Here is a 16,065-nt window from a genome sequence, read left to right on the forward strand (position 1 = left end):
AGAGTCTGCTCTCTACACTTTCCAACAGGTAAGTCAGTGCAGTGGGCTGGTTGGGCTGCCAGGGAGGGAAGCACAGATTCTGCTGTGCTTGCTGCAAGCTTGGTGTCGCAGAGAACCCCAGCTCAGGTGGGGTCTGGGGGAGTGACTAAGGCAGGACTGTGTGTCATAGCTGGTGAGATTTTGCAGGGGACAAGTGTAAGGCTTGAAGCAGATCTCTATATATTCAAGTTGTACTGTGGCATAGGGGCATACAGGCCTTTGAAACAGGGGTAGAAGTAGAGCACAAGCCTTTAAGGCATCTGTAATGGACCTCGGGATGAAAACAGCTTCTCTGGTTTTCTTACACTGGCCCTTTTCTCAAAGCAAGACTGGAAAGGCCTTGCTGACTGGATCTTCTTTCTGAGGTTATTTCTGGATGCAGGTATAAATGAAATATTTGAATAGTGTATCACCCTGGTGTGGTAAACCAGTGGAGATCACAAGCCTCTCTAGGATGGGGGGATGATCAGTTTGTGCAGATTGGTTGTTTGGTGCTTTGTCATCACTTTGCAGATACTGAAATTTCAAATTTTGGACCTTCCTTTCACTACCCGTTTTTTAACAAGACAAATAGCCGTTTTTATAAATTATAAATATAAAAATGTAATTCTCTTTTGTGTGTGTTTTGTGCTGCCAGTTTTTAAATAGTGAGCACAAAACTACTGGCTTTCTCTGTTCCTTGCAATACTGTGACTAGCGATTTGGTGAAATATCTACACTTAGAACGTGATATCCTTTTGTCCTAAACTGAACCACTTTTCTCCCATTTTATTTACTCTCTAGGGTAGCTGTTCTGGTAAGAGTCCTTCTCACAGTGCTAATAGCACAAATGTCTGCTTACAAAAGTTGTTGCCCCATATTCTCATAGAATATTAGCTGGCAGGCGATAACTACTGTAGCTATCTTATGAGAGCTGTGGTGACAAAGATAAACCTCAGGCTCATTTTCTGAACAAAATCAAGCAGCTTCACTGAGTCTTCTTGTTTAAAAATTAGATGACAAAGATCTTAGCTGTAACATTTTAAATTATGTAGTAAATAAAGAACTGGATGCTTCCTCATATAGTTAGCTTGTAATTGTCATCTCCAGTGGCAGTGATGGGATATGCTGATGTTTATGATGGATACAGAGATTGTTCAAAAATTTCTTTGGGCAACAGTCTGGAAAATCTACATTTTCTTACACTGTGGAGAATAACATCTGTCTTTCTTGACAGTAGACACCAACTATATTTTATCATTACATAAATTTCCCAGAGAGACAGTAGGTACTGATCCATAAATTACCAACTTCGTGTGTGTGTGTCTTCAGAATAAGAGTTTTTCGATATTCAAATTAATAAGTTGTATTGGGAGGAAAGCAACATCCAGGTAGACTGGATCCATCATAGCCAGATGAGAGGCTTCAAGCTGGTCTCACTGCTCTTGATGACCAGTGTCCAGATGGTTTAAATTAGCAATCATATGTGCTTCTTACTATTTGTACACTGTTGAATGAAAATGAAGGAGGGTGCGGAACACCTTTCTCCTCTGGAGTGCTGAGATGGGCTTCTGAAAACAGCCAGGTGTGTCTACTAGTATGTCAACAGCAGTGGCTGTCAGCCAACCCAGAATAATCATCTCAGCAAGTAAATCACAAGTCAGACCTTAAAATGTTATTCTAGTGATGCCTCCTACCTTTGAGGAAAGCGTAGAGGTGTCTGATTGGAAACATTGCTTTGGAAGTAAAGGCAAAACCCATATTGATATGATAAATATTCTTCTTGGACTCCTGATTTCCAGTGAATTCAGTGTCCAGAACTGTTCTGTGTTGCTTTGTTCCCACAAAGGACATACCCATGTGGTGGATATGACCTATCCATCATACTCTATACTAATATACCGGACTAACGCCTTAAATCATCACATCAAAATGTCATTCCTATCACAGAAGGAACAAGTGCAAGCAGACTACATCTCCTCTGCTAGAGTAAGCCTGTGACTGCTATGTCTGAAATGCCACAGGTGGCTTTGGTCCCTGTGTATACACAACAGAAAGAATTCAGCTGAGGATATGAACTGAAACAGATAGAAACTGCTACATGTGTGCATTTCAATAATGTGTACTTGCAAATGGGGAGAGGGATAATGTGTTTTATTTTGATGCGGTAAGGCTTTAGTAAAGATGGTGATGTGTGAATTGAGGGGAAAAATACATGTAAATAAATCAATCACGATTCTGTTCATGACTGGAGAATACTTTGGTGTTAACATACAGCTCATTTTCTGAAAAGGCTAAGGTGCAGGGAGCAGATAGTGAATACTTGGTCCTGTAAGCCAGTGCAACTAAAATTTTAACTGGAGGATCATCCTGGAAGGCAAATGATGGGATTCCTATAATTTTCCAGTTTAATTCTAAATGGATCCAAAGTAGTTCTATTGCACTGTGCAGCTAGAGACGGGGAGGGACAGACAATGCTCAGATACAGCCCTGAACTGGGTCTGAATCTGGGCTGGCAGCTAAATACTTGTGACTAATAACATCAAGGATCTTCAGCTAGAGCCTCTCTAGGGCTTCTCCATAATACAGACTTTTCTGTACTGGTGTGTAAGTTGAAGCAAAATTTCATGGCAGCAGGTTTGTGACCCCCAGTACAGAAATGCTGAGAAATCAGGAGAGGCAGACTGAAGTCCTGTTCAGATTCACTGTAATCCTAATTTACTCTTCCCATCTGTAAGGGTTTTTGAATAGGGAAAATGACCTTCTCCGTGGCTGAGGTATCCCATTACATAAGGCCTCGGTCTTCAGACCTCACACATTGGACTTGCTGTGAACCAGTCCATTTCAAAACTCAGCTGCTCCCAATGAGAGCAATCAGAAAGCCCTGGGAGAAAGTGTTCAGAGTGAAAGCAGAAATACTGTGTAGGGCTGTGTCAAAAAATATCCTCTACATTTAGCTATAATTGTGTGGCAACTCTGGACTGCAGGCTGTCATAACTAGGGTATTTTGCAACATAATTTTGTCAGGAAACATAGTTTGCAGCAAATAAGTCACTAACTTTTGGGGCCTAATATATGTAATTTAATCCTTTTAAATTTGTTTTCCTCATTTACAGCAGTACCAGCAGCAAGCAAAACAGTGATTCTGTGCCATTAAAGTTTCCCTGATGCAGTCTGTGCCAGAGACTACACAGACACTGCCATTAAGGCTCCCTGAGAGACTGCTCTGAGCAGTGGAAAATGTGCTATATTTTCCGGATGTCCTCATAAGGCTGAATGTGAAATTAGACTTACTGTCTCAAAGCAAAGCATGCATATAATGAGCCAATAAATAATAAACATCAGATGTGATACTGACTCTTGAGAAACATATATCATGTGCTTATCCCCACTTTTGCACTTAATACTACAGAATATTTGCTCTGCTGGTCCCTTCCTCTGGACTGATCGCAGATTAGTTATTAATTGAAAACAAACAAATGGTACTTTTTAGTTTCGATCACCTAGAAGGTTCCTCCCTGAGAAGTCTTGACTTTTATTTTCACTTCAGTAACTTCTTCTGTGTATGGTCTGTAGTGTACCCTACAGTACATTACAAATTAAATTCTGTGCCACCTAGAATATATGTTTTCCATTCAAGTTCTTTTTGAATCACCCAGGTAATTTTGTTTCAGAGGGTGAAGTCAGTGCAATCAAACTTGAGTTAAAAAGTCCCAGCCTGTCTGAGAGGATTTTTTTTTTTTTTCTTTTCATCCTTGCAGGCTGTTGGAGGGCTCTGAAATGTTTTTAAAAGACTTGGGAAAGACTTTGAACTTGAAATCAAACCTACAAATTTTTTTTTTTTTTTTTTTTTTTTTTTTTTTTTTTTAATTGGACCCACTGTAATGGTTGGTGAATTGGGCAGCATCTTCATATTGTTAAGAGGGAAAGTTCTAAACATCATTTTGGACATGGTTTCATTTCGGTAGTGTGTCAGGTTCCGTAGGGGTTACCTCTATGATCTGTGTCTGAGTTTAAGCTTGCATGATGGACCATTGTTAATAACTAGAGGGGAGGCAATCTCATATAGATAGGTCAGTGAAGTATTTTTAGCTGTGGATGGTTTCTTAATTTTGCTGCATTTCAAAGGTATGCTTGCTGTGGATTGACTTCTCCATCTGTGGCTGCAGTGGCTCCAAATGTCTGACTAGTTTGGTTTGACTCTCTGGAAGGGGCCAGTGCCTTTGCTGGCCTGGACCTCTTTCTTGAGGTATAATATTTCACACAGGAGGTTTTTGTTGTGGCAAACTCTGTCACTTTTAAGTGATGTCAGAAGTGTTCTGAAAGTACAAAACTGCAGAAGAAGAGGTTTTTATCTTGAGATGAAATCTGGGCTAGCCAGGCACTTTGTAACGATCACTCCTAATATCCTTGGTCCAATGACCTGAGATTTACCTGAAATACTTGCTATTGAGCAAGTTTCAGGTCTTGTTTTTGAGAAGGAGGCTGCTTTATGACAGTTACAAGGCAAAGCTGATTTTGAGCATCTCACTTGATTAGAATACAAAAGCAAAGACATTTAAGAGATACCAGCTCTGATACAGTGTCTATTTTCCCTGTTGCATCTGCTTGCACAGTGTCTGATTCTGTGGTACTCAGTGCAACTGCTTTCTTAATAGATCTTATGGTTAAAGAGATTCAGATGAGTGACAGTTAAGTGCTTCTCAGCTTCATGCAGTATTGTGAGCTGAGAAGGGCTTCCACTTTCAGAGGTCAGCCAGGCTGCATACATTTCCCTACTCAAGTTGCCATCCTTGCTGGAATAAAAGTCTTCAAGCAGGAAGGAAAAAACCCAGCGCTTCTATGATGAAGGTGTATTGCATAATTTCTGTAGAGATCTAAACCTTCAAGAAAAAGAGAAATAAACTTGGGTACTCACAGAAGCACAGCAGGAGTGTAGGGCACCTAGGCTGGCCCGGTGTCTGCTTTTAAGACTGTCCCCCCTCTTTGGGGAGTCACTGACCTCCTTCCCCTGGATGTACTTCTAGATCAATACAAAGAGGATTCAGTGTTGGCAATGGAAGTGAGCAAACTGGGGAGGAATCAGTTTGCATCGCTCCTGTGCCATGCATTGTGCCACAGCATAGATGCCAATGCCAAAGCCAGGACTGACGGGAAGCGTGGGGATGAGAAGCCTTCCCGCTACAAACACCAATCCATACTCTAACCATGCATGGCAGATAGATCCTGAATTGTGCTTAGCTGCATATCAACCATCAAGTGGATGTTGTTTGGTTGGTTTGGTTTTGGTGGGGGGCTTGTATATGGAAAAACATTTCCAAATGACTTGAAGCTGGAAAGAATTTTAGAAAAAATCCCTCTAGAGTAATTCACAAACAGTAAAAAATGTCTAAATGCTGAAAACTTCTCCCCTTCTTCATTGTTTGGCCATTAAACAAGTTTCTGCAACTTGTAATAATATACCAGTAAATTATGCCATCTAGATTTCCTGGTGCTGGCACTTTTTGTTTGTTTGGATACAGTTCACTTACTGTTCGCAGTTGTGTCAGTAGCTCTGGATAAATGATAAGTAAGAATTTAAATTTTGCATATTCATACAAGTGTTACCTAATCTGCCTCCTCCACAGGGTGCATAGGAAGCTAGCATAATGAAAGCATCTATGAATAATCCGTGCTATGAAACCAGAGATATTTTAGAGATGTGCATTTGTTTTCATACTAAAAGGCCATGTTGTTGGACTAAACACTAAAAAGGTTTATATTGACATCAGCCTTTTGATTCCTTCAGTCCAGACCATTAAATGAAAAGCTATTTTTTAGAACAAATGTGCATGGAAGTTACAGATACTAGCATTCCATTATCAATCTCATTGCAAATGTGTCCTTAGCAGTTTGCAAACAGAAGATTGGAGCCTCAACTGGCAAGTATCTGGATACCTCTATAGACTTCAGTTTGAATTGTACTGACAATTTGAATAGATCCGATTTGAAGAAAAGAATTAGTGAATTTTCTTCTCCACATCAAACACAATCTCTTTTGCTTTCAGACTAACATCCAGTTCTGAGATTTTTTTCTAGGTGCAGGAAAGCTTCAATGTTTATCTAATGGAAATGCTCCATAGTAGGGCTATGGACAATCCTGCTACTATTTCTAAAATGAATTTTCTTTGAAAGAAATCAGAGCAAGTGGATTTACTGCTTGTATATCTCTGTGGAGAGGTGAAAGCAAAAAAGTATATTCTATGACTGATTTAATGAAATAGTTTTACAGTCTTTTTAAAAAACTATTTTTGCAGTTGAAATAAAAGTTAAAAAATATAACATAAACCAAACTTATTTCTTTAACCACTGTAACTTAGAAATAATGAAGCTTGATGAAACTCCCTGTTCATTATGATTGTTATATACGGGTATGCATGCAGTTTTTCCAAGTATGAGAAATATGCTTCTGCTTCATGTTTGCTTTTTATGTCAGCTATTTTTCATTATTGTAAGTGCTCACTGGGAATATATTCCAAAGTCCCCAGTAAATAAGCTTTCTGAAGGGACTTTTCTTTGTGTAGTAGATCCTTCCACACATAGGCAATCACAGAACAAAAATATTTGCATGTGATTTCTCCAGTTCTTTCACAACTAATCAATGCAATTTGCTTAATAAATGCTAAGGGCTTAATTCTCAGATAGTGTGTATCAGTGATTATAGTTGAAGATTTCTGTGAACATTCTGAAAATTGAGAGATATTTACAAGACCTTAAAAAAAAAAGAATATCAACAATAATTATAAAAAGGCTCCTCTTTTTCCCATTTTATAATATATTTTTGTTCTGTGCATGGAAATAAACCTGTTAAAGGAAAATAAGTATCTAATATATTTTGGAATTTGCCCCAAAACATGCATCTATTGTGAACTTGCAAGGGAGGAAATCAATGTAGGCCTTTTAGTCCCTTATACTTCTATAATTTTAAAGGAGATAAATGAATGTATTTCCTACTGATGAACATGAAGGTCTGTATAGTGAGCGAAGTTCTATTTTAGTGAAGAAATGCAAAAAAGACAAGTGAGAGGAAGGCAATTACTGGGGTAGTTTTGTTATGGACATGTAAATATTTTGAGTGCTTTGTAAGACAGCAGTAACTTTAACCAGAAGGGCAGGTAAAATACCACAGTATGATAAAAATTACAATTACCTCGTATTCTAAAATAGTGGCAACGCTCACACTTCCAGATGTAAAATACAAATGTGAGAATGCCTTATCTATTGCCTGTCAAGCTTTCTAACTTGAATGCATGCATTCACAAGCAATCTTGAAACCCTGCAGTTCCAAAAGAATGGAGCAGCAGTACAGCTGGACGCAAGGTGGCTGGTTTTAGCCTGATGAGGATAATTAGTGTTTGACAAGAGTATATGGTCATGAATAGAAACTAGAGCAGGCTTGAAGAAAATCTTTGGAGGAAAAACTCAGAACTCTCTGGAAGTTTGGATATGAAATTGGAGCTCAAGCTGGTATCTCTTTCTGCTTCTGGAGATCTGGATATAAGCACCCAGCAGAAGCCTTTTTAATGGGATTAAAAGTGAAAAGTATGATCAAAGCTAAGTGTAAGGATTTCATGACCCAGTGTGTACCATTCCTCTTCTGTCATGTAATTATGTTCTCATTTTCATGACTGTGGTCATCTCACATCAGTATAGATTATTGTGATTTAGGACTTTGAGTACTTCCCTGAAGTGCAACAACAAAATGGGGAGAGAGTCTAACAAACAATACAGAAGAAAGAGATTAAAAATCAATGTTTTATGCACTTGCATGTAGAAATAATAATAAAGTACTTCTCCAAGATACCCTATTTTGAATTAATTCCAAAGAAACTGAAAACACGCAGATTTAAAAGTAGCAAGCTATAGAATTTATTAAATGAATATTCCATCTCCTGGGTGGGAGGGGTGGATAATGTGTTTAGGGAAAGGAGATACCGAGTGAGCAAGAAGCATTTAAAATGGTTTGGCTGATCCAGCAAAGGTATGGTGGAGACAATAGCTGCAGGTACTCAGCAGTGCTTTCTGTAGTGCTCTAAAGCAGGTACAGAAAATAGATCAGGAAATTGGTTTATGGAAGAGGCTCGCAAGAAAGGCTTTGAGCTGATTGGACATTTTAATTGCACAACTATTGACTGTGAGGGTGATGTAAAACTTTGGAAAGGATACCTTTTTGAAGCGCAGAGATGTCTTACATGCAATATGCTGGAGAGTGACACTGTATTTTGGCCCTAACCTTAGTAAATGAGTCTGCTGTGTCACACTGCTGAAGCTGTGGCTGTCTGGGGTTTTCAGCTTCAGATGTCATTATATTTGACATTGTCATGCAAGCACATTTTTGAGGAACACCACAAGGGTGGATTTTGCCTTCAGGAGAGCTGACTGAGTAAATGTGAAGTGCCTAGGGATTTTTGATTGGAATTCAGTAATGTGTTGGAAGTAAACAAAGAAATAAAACTAGTTTTAAAAATAGAGTGATAGGTAGGTCTGAAAGAATGCTAATATTTTCTTTCAACAGGGAAAACACAGAAGTATCTAACTGATAAAAATCTGAAATGGTGTAGTCAGAGTATACATAGCTAAAGTTTTGTTAGTGTGAAGCTCATTGTGTTTTTAACGTCCCCCTGCAACAAACAAACAAAAAAACTCCAAACAACAACAGAAAAAATAGGACATTAAAAAAAAAAAATCAGTCTGGTATGTTAGACAGTATACTAAAATGCAAAGGAAGTAGACATTGTACAGATCAAGGAATATGTCTGTGTTGGATGGTAAGCTAATATAACTCCTCTTCCACACCTGAAGGGTCTGGATCATTGTTTATGGGACTGTATGTTAATGTGAAGAAAAGGATGTTTCTACCAGCATATCTACAGAAGATTGAAGTAATGCATAATTGACTATAATGTGAATTTGAAAACAAGCATTTTTATAAAAGATAGATTTTTTTAATCAATCTTTCCTTTCTGCTTTTTTATGAAGCAAGTACAGCAGACATCTGTTTTGGTTAGCCAAAGAGAAGTGAAAGTGTTTGGTTATATGAAGGCTGTGTGTCCCAAAGCAGCTTTCCAAGTTCAGAAAATGCAGATTCCAGCTGATTGCTGGAATGCTCATATAGCAAATCAGAGAGCTGGGTTGTCAAAATGTGCACAACAAATCTGCCTTTTTTCCTTAAGAGTTCATAAGGCTTAGCAATTTAGGCTGATTGGGTTCAGCCTTAATTGCTCTTGATCTCTCTCTTTTTTTTTTTTTTTTTTTTTTTTTGTAATTATACTTGAAAATGGATTAGGTTTTCAGGAAGCTGATAGTGTGTAGTGTTATCTAGGAGCTATAGAAAGCTGAAAATTGCTCTGTCAAACTGTTGTAGAATACTCGGCAATATATTTGTCTTCCTTTGGTCCCTTTTGAGCACTGGAGAGAAATAACCTGGGAAGGAAGGGAGGAATCAACTGATGGGCTATTTAAAGGCAGTTCCAGATAGAGTATATTGATGAGCTGATTTTAAGGAGTTTCTGGGAGGACCAATGAGGATGATCAAAGTTACAGAATTGTTTCTGAACAAGGAATGATCAAGTAGGTTAGGACTGTTGCTTGGAGAAGAGAGAATTGAGGCAGAGAGAAGGTGGATTGTGGTTGCTTGTACCTCTTCCAGTATAAGAACTAGAGAGCATTCAGTGGTCATAGATTCAAAGCCAGAGAAGATGCTTCTGCATGCAACAGGTACCACAGGATGCTGGGGTGTCACTGCTACATGCTTGTCTCTTATTTAGAAAATACTTCTTCCATGGTAGAAAAACAAATTTTGAGGAGATGATCTTTAGATATTAAAAATAATGACAATATTACTTACCGTATATAGATGTCATAGGTTTTCCAAATACATTAAGGAATTTATGTATGTGATTAACTACAAAGAATAATTCTGGAGAGAAGATGGATGTATTGGCCTACAAAACTTCTGGAATTTCCAAAATGCTTGTCTTCACCAGGGAAAGGTGAAGAGCTAACCTGATTTTTTTTTCCCCCCTTTCTTTCCTCACCCCCACCCCCTGCCCCAAGGTTTAATGAATCAAAGGAGCTGGTATATTTGGGGAAGAAGGAAGGAAAAATTATTTCACTTGCAAATTCATGGGCCTGTCCAAGCAAAATTTTCCTGACTGGTTACTACAATTCCATAGTGGATTTTGGTTTTAGGTGGTCTTTTCTAAAGAGGAAGTATCTCAAAATACCCTTGAGTGGCTTTGTGTGTGAGAAGACGACTTAGGATAAATGTGATTATTGAAATGCCTTGGTCAATTGAGACCTGGTTTAGGACATTTTAATTAGATGGCATGGCAAATTGTCATCAGATCTGGAGAAGAGAATTGTCTGTCTGTCATCCATGGTAACTTATTTGTTGTACAAAAATTATGTAAGTATTACTACAATATATGCAGCATTGTTACCCCACTTCTTATAACAAGCCATGTTGTAATCCGGATGCCAATATGTGAACACCATACATAATCCGGAACTGTTAGTTTTGCCAACTAGACTTTTGCTCATTTTTGGAGAGGATTGTTCCTTGCTGGTATGATCTAAATCAACACCATTGATGTTTGACTATGCTAAAATTCCTGGTAGCAGTAAACATCAAGAAATATGCAATTCTTTGAGTGGTTGGAATGACCCGATTCTTTAAGTGAATGGAAAATGAAATTGCATCCACATGAGTAACATTAAGGCTGGGAGCAGCAAACACAGGGAATACTAAATGAGGCCACATTGATTCTGAGATATTTGTGTGTGTGTGTGTGTGTTCAGTGATGACTTTTATTAGATAACATTTAGGTCAACAAAAAAAATCCCTAGTCCAAAAAATCAAGGATATTGGGATAAATCTTTGCTGATGTAAACTGGCAGTGATCGACTGAAACTGGTGGGACTGACAGCTTGTATCAGCTCTGTGAATACTGGGTCATACACAAGGCTTCAAAAGCAGGGTTGAGCCTATTATGATTTTTCTTGCTTTGTTATAGGAGCATGCAAATTTGGCTTTAAAAAGTAGGGCAATATAGTTGCTATTGTTTTTAAATGTTATATATCAGCTTTTATATATCGACTTGGTATAGAAAGCTCCTTTGTTAACTACTCATGGAAACAAGTGCTATCTAATGCAGTTAACCTGAATGATGGAATCTTTGCAACTAATTAATGATTTTACTGGCATTATGGAAATTTATGAGCAAACTTTTTGTTGCGGTGCATTTATGTGCTGTTCATTTATTGATCCCATTAAGGAGTCTAGTAGAACTCCAACACGGGAACTCTGACACATGAAATCAAGTGATTCATGTGCTGTGTGTGGATGAGTGGATGATTTGAAGCTGGACTTCCTGGGGAATGAAGCAGGGTGCAGGAGAAGAGAGAGAAGAGCTAGTTCTGTTTGTATAGGCTGAAGACCCTCAGAGGGACTTTCAGAATGACCTTCCGAATTGCACTTCGGTTTCTCTTGTACTTGTCCACTTCAGCCACTTCAAAGCATCTTCCTGCTTGGTCAGTGGTTTGCTCACAGAAGATGGAATAAGTGGCCAATTAGAAGGATCATGTGTCTGCCTCATGTACAATTGCCCAATTGCCACAAATTTTACACATTGCTTGTGACTTCAAAGATGTGCTTAGTGAGACAAATGGAGGCAGGAATCACAAATATGCAAATCTGGATTTAATTATACAAGCATAAATTTAAAAAGATTCTTGATCGTTTCTTGTACAGGGAGTGCTTCATAATTGAGATGTTGTTTTTATGGTTGGCTCAGTAGAAAATCAGTAAAGGAGCTGTTTCCATATATCTATCTGAGTCTTCATCTGTATGGTTTTCTGCCTGGAAGCAGGCCTGCCATGTTTTGAAATCTTCTCCTTTCCTCTCCCTTGAGTTTCATTTTAGAACAATATTGTCTTGTATCTTTAATAAAGTACCCAAGCAATGAAAGAGGCTTTGTTCATACATCTTTTTCAAATGAAATATATTTAAGTACTGACACTTTAGATTAAGGATAAAGTCCAAACTGAGTCAGAAATTAAGATCTGGTTGGAAATCTTTGAGTCTACAAAACTAGGTTAAATGAAAGTTGAAAAGGGTTCTGGTCTTAGATTATTTTATAATGGCTTCGATCAGTTTCCTCAACAGTTTTAATTAAATAGGAAGGAATACCCAGTTATACCCAAGAAGGTAATTGCTAGTGTAGCAAGCCAATTACCTGAAAACTTTTGGAACAATGAACTGTTAAATAAAGCATGTGATAAAAGTGGGCTGTTACAGAGCTGGGATTTCATTCCCAGATTAGCCCAGTGACATTGAAAAGGTTTCACTGACAGAAGACTGATAAGTTTTCCAGATGTTCAGCTAAAATACTGTGGTACTGTAAAAGAGCTTCCATGTGCATTTATAGACCCCATGTTTGATGTTACTTCTGTATTGACAATGTTTGCTAGCTTTCTGTCCTTCTGTGTATATTCATGATATGTAGAAGAGGAGAAAAGTAATAAAGAAGTCACAGAACAGCTTTGAAGAGCAAGTGACACATATTTAGCATATGTATGTACTCAGTTAAAGGACATGTAAGTGATAAATACACATTTCATTACCTCTCAGTCACAGTATGTATCTCACTGCCTGTCTCTTAAAGCCACTTGTTGCCTGCCAGTAAGAATTTGAATGCGGCCCTGAGTTAATGACCATTGTCCTTTATTACAGTCAGTGGTTGCTGCCTTGAAAACTATAGAATTGCTGGGTTCAGTCCTTGTGACGAGGGAATTTTAGTTGTTTACATATTACTTTTCCTCTTGAAGCCCCCTGGTTCCCTTGTCCATCAGGCTGAGCAAGCCTTTTTTGCATTGTCTAATGATAATCTATTCAAGCAATCCCTTGAACATTTGGGCTTCAAGCCTGCTGCTCATCTCTGCTTTAATTTTTCCATTGCTTTTAAAGCAAAACAGGAAGGCTGTTTAAAGAACACAAAAAAAGTTAGAGCAAATGGGATAGCAGGGAACCTTTGGTGACATTTCTGATTACGTTTTCCTGTGGACATTAATGCAGTGTAATAGCACAAGCTGTTGAAACCAGTCTTTTTCCTATAGGGCACTTAGGATAGAAATCAGTTAACTGTAAATGTACAGATGTGTAGCATATAGAATATATTTTTAGTTGCTATAAAGAAGAGTTTTGTAATAACTATCAACACTGTGTCAAGTTGTAGAAAGTTTGTGAATGCTAGGTAAATACCGTTCCTGTTTTCTAAGCATTTTTCAGACTTCTAACTCTGAACAGTATTTACAAACTTCACTTAATTTCACCCTGAGTGATGTTTAAAAAAAAGAAGAATGAACACTATTGAGATGCTAATGTGCTCAAGACTTTTATGGGAAAAATGTCAGGTCTACTCTATGATATAATAGGCAGATTCCAGGAACTTCAGTGTTATCTTAATAACAGATGAGAAGTAATGAGATTAATAGTGTTTTTTTTCACTAGTTTTTTGAACTCGTGAGAGCAATTGCCATCTAAACTGTGCAGCTATTTCGATTCTGATGAAAAAATGAAAAAAATTGTTACTTTAGAATAAGAGGTCCAAGATTATTCTTCTCATCTTATCACTTGTTTTTATCATCTCTCCTTCAGGCAGCCAGCTGGTTTGCTTGAAATGAAAAATACTGTTTTCCTATGCTGCTTCCAAAGTACTGTTTGACTTTGCTAATATTGTAGGGAGGACTTAGGAGAACATAGTTCAAGGAAATATCTATCGGATGAGTTTCTGTAGAAACTGTCAGATCTTGTGGTCCCACAATGCGATGTCAATACTGTTTACATGACAGGAGTCTACAAGAAGGCAGACCAGCCTTCAGTGATTGACTTGTGTCCTTGACTCAGTGTGCTCTAGAAATGTGAATCTAAGAGTACGTTTGGCTGCTTCTCTCAAGACACATCTCATTCAGTTATTTGAGATGCATATTAAAATTATTAAATATAAAAATTAGAATGTAGGATTCTACTTACTAAGAATGACTTAGAGAAGCAGACAATACAAAAAGGTGAAAGGGAGGAATGAATGAAGATACAAAAAAAGAAAATGTAGGTTACATGGTCCATTAAAAAGATACTATAAAAAGTTTTAACAGATATTTGGATTTCAGATAGAATTAAACTGCACTAAATTACTTTGATTTTAATGAGGAAAATTAAAACAGATTTTTTGAAATATTAATATAGATTCACATTATACCTGTGATCTTCGTAATCATCTTTCTAATGTAGCTTTTCTTCATTTGCCTGGTGATGAAATTAAAGTTTTTCTCACCTCCTTCTTACTCTGACGTATGTTCAGTGCACAAAAGTTGGAATTAATTTAATGCAGGAAATTCAACTAGATGGCAGCTAGTCACAATGTTAAGAAAGTAGAGATAAAGTAAGTCATACTTTCTTTATAAAATATCCTAGTTTCTTGTACTAGGCACATTTTTTTAAGTGCCACATCTTTTAAGTAGAAATTGCATTGTTGAGATGATCCTGAATTCACTACAGTACTACACATTTGACACCATCAACAGGACTATTTAGAGGGCCAGTACATCATACAATTGTTTAGCAACCACAATACCAGTGAAGGAGTGTTTCTCAAAGACTCTTTACTCAGGAAGTAAATGCATGAAGCCTTAATCTGCCACCAGTTCTGCAGGTCATGAAAATACTACTCATTCTCCTAGGTGAGTATAATCTCCTCTCCTATAGAAAACAAAAACATTACAGAAAGTAGCAAGCACAATAAGCATCTTGTAGGGGCAGATATATAGGTAAAATACGAAGTACATAAACCTAAATATACACACAATACGTATTCATTTGGTTTTGAATAGTTTAAGTAACTGAATTGAGAGCCAGGCTATAAAGGACGGTACTGGAAGCTAATTTGGCTCATCTGCAATAACTCTGAGCAAGCTGTACTTGGAATTCTGCCCTTATCCCTGATGTCAAGAATAAAAATCAGTATTTTGTATTCAGGTTGTTTTTATTTTCTTGGTTTGTTATTTAATCATGGAAGAATTTTACATAATATTCTAAGTTGTCTATAGTTTGATCATTTTTTGTTTGGAGCCCCCCCACAAATGCTATGTTTTCCTTGAAAGTGAATGCTTAATTGAGAGCTGTTGTCCTTGGAGCTCCTCCCTTGTGCTTAGGTCTGGATGAAACCTGGTTCTGATTACTTTCTGGTTACTTTGCTCCCATAATCCCTGTTTTCAATGTTTTTGCAATTCTGTTGACCTCATTTTTTGAATCTGTCACCTAGTCACTACTTCTCAGAATTTTGTTGCTGAATCATACTTTAAGAGAGGAAAGATTTGTGGATTTTTTTTGTTTGTTTGAATAGCTGAGAAGGAAGTGGTAGGGTTCTGTTGTTATTAAGTGTTGTCTGAGTTTGAGTGCTTCATATTGTAGTCTCTGAAATTAGTAAGAAACCTCTCTCCTGCAAGGTATGAAGAGTTTTCTCCCAAAGGTCAGGTTCTGTGTGAGCCAGACTTCAAACTGACTGGGAAAGAGCTGCTGTAAGATTTCTTTGTACGTACAGCTCTGCTGAATTTTTGCACTCCTTAGATATGATCTAAAACTACATGTACAAAGGGTTCATACACAAGTATATATCTGCAGTTGTAGTGTTTACTTTATGTAGTATTTCATTTTCTATGACTTTTTCAAGCTAAATTACTTACTATAACTGATATAAATAAAATGTGCAAAAGCTGCAGTTCAGTTTTCACTCCAGCAATTCAGTTTGAGGGTTTATATTCACGTGAGAAGGAAGTAGTCATCCATCTGATAATCTGTCTTGCAGCCTAAATCATGATCTGGAAGTATTTAGTGGCTGAAGAAAGGATCTCCACAACCTCTTCATACTTACTTTTGACTTGATCAGTCCACAGTGTGAAAGGGAAGACTTGTGATCATGTTTCTATTTTTAAGTCATGTGAGAGTATTAA

The sequence above is a fragment of the Tyto alba genome, unplaced genomic scaffold, assembly GCF_018691265.1.
Source record: "Tyto alba isolate M040663 unplaced genomic scaffold, T.alba_DEE_v4.0 Super-Scaffold_16, whole genome shotgun sequence".
Lineage (NCBI taxonomy): Eukaryota > Metazoa > Chordata > Aves > Strigiformes > Tytonidae > Tyto > Tyto alba.